This window comes from Glycine soja, chromosome 11 (genome assembly GCF_004193775.1).
Source record: "Glycine soja cultivar W05 chromosome 11, ASM419377v2, whole genome shotgun sequence".
Taxonomy (NCBI): domain Eukaryota; kingdom Viridiplantae; phylum Streptophyta; class Magnoliopsida; order Fabales; family Fabaceae; genus Glycine; species Glycine soja.
In genome coordinates this window covers 16,968,661-16,970,857 of record NC_041012.1, presented here as the reverse complement: position 1 = coordinate 16,970,857, position 2,197 = coordinate 16,968,661, and positions in this window count along the sequence as shown.

Below are 2,197 nucleotides of genomic sequence, written 5' to 3'. Positions count from 1 at the left end.
TGCCCTTTGATATCTTCTTCTGGATTTGCAAAGAGTCATCATTGATCTTTAGTGGCCTTTTGCCTTTATCATGTTTCTTCACAAATTTCTTTCCAACTCCTTGATTCCCTTAGTGGCTTACATAATAAATTGAGTGACTTCATTGATTCTTAAGTTTTGCTTCTTCCTGAACTAACATATTGTGCAATTCATGCACATTTCATTTATTTTTCATGGCATGATAGCTCATTTGAAACAGATCATATTCAGATGGTAATGAGTTCAAAATAAACTAGACAAGGAAGTTCTCATTCACAGTCATTCCCAAAGTCTTAAGGTTTGTTGTAATGTTTGTCATCTCAATGACATGCTTATGCATAGTACGTGAACCATAAAACTTTATGGTGGTCAGTGTACTCATTAATGTCTCAGCAAGAGACTTATTAGCTATTTAAGAGTGCTCTCCCACTAACCTCATAAACTCTTTAGCACTATCGGTCATAGAAAAAATTGTCTTAATATTGTTTGCAACAGTCATTCTCATGAACATTAGACTGAGTCTGTTAGTCTTTCCCAAGCTTTATAATAAGTTTTCTCTTCATTTCTACTAGCATAAGTAACAATAGCATGCTTCTCTTCCAATAGAGCAAGATCAAGATCCAATACATTGAGATAAAATTGGACTTGCTCATTCTAGTCAGAGAAGTTAAGCCCATTAAAAATTGACATAAATGATACATGAGAATTAAGTAAATTGGAAACAGGTACCACATAATAAACATCACATAAGCATTTTTAGACATAAAACACATGTCATACATATAATTCAGTCAGATAACGATCAATGTATATTGATGCTCTCCTTTGGGTGATACACCAACACACAACGTACAAATGTAATGATGCTAAGAAAACTCTTAACATCATTGACAATTAAATATGCATTAATTAGTAGTACATATTACCTTTGGGTATATAAATAAACTAATGGTACACACAAATTACCTACAACTATATTCATTGATTATAAGAACAACTAATCACATTTGGACAATCCATAAATGTATTATAACAATAAATTTCAATTACCCATAAATCAATAATCATATAATTTAGCATCCATTATTCTATGAGTAATTGAAGTATTAATTTGGAATTAAATAACCTTATAGATTTAGTCACTTTAGTGACTAACAAATTCATCATACACTTAATTCCAATCAAATATATGACCTACACATATTTATTGCTATTAACAATTCATAACCATTTTATTAATTTCATTCCAGACCATAAAATAATATTCACATTTATTTGTTTTTTTATATTCAAACACATTCAAGCAAATATATATAGCATATACATATTTAATGCTACCGACAATTGCAAAGCATTCATATTAATTTAATTTCAGGGTATAAATTTTGAATCCTTTAATCACATTCAACAATAATATTTGGAAAAAAATGAGCACATAGGATTGAGAATAGGAAAAATTGGACTGAAAATAACAATTCTAAAAGAATTCCTTTCAATTCAACGAGAATTGCTTTTAAACGCAGGGAGATTTTTCAATTCCTTTCATTCCATTCAAATTAAAATACTTTCTCTTTATTATATATCAATCAACATAAGATGCAATAGCGAAAACACACAAAATTAGAGTGGTAAAATAAAATTCCTAAATTTCATAATTAAGGGTTTTCTAGATATCAAATGTAAGACTTAAGAGTTCTCTAGATTAATAATTATAGGACACCAATAGGATCTTGAAATATATGATTCTCACAAATAATAGATAAACAATGTATATCATTATTCATCGTGAGACTTCTCCTCGGTGTATTTTGATTCCTTGGAAGAGTAGAGAAACAAAATTTCACTTCATTGATTATTCCTTCTATCTATCTACATTCATGATGATCAGGGATTAGAGAGAACAGTTTTCTATTAGGAAGAGGACTTGTCTCAATGAGTATTAATTCATTTATAACCACTACTCTCTCATCAAGTAACAGTTATTTCTAGACATTTTTCATATTTAATCCAATTACAATTTAATCATTAATTCTTAATTATTTATTTATTAATCCCTACATAAATCACATATTTCTCACATGACACATTAGTTCTAACAAAAGTTTTAAAAAAAATTATGATTAAAGACTAGATTTCGAGCCATTAAAGAGGCACTTATTTTACTTGACAATTATTATTA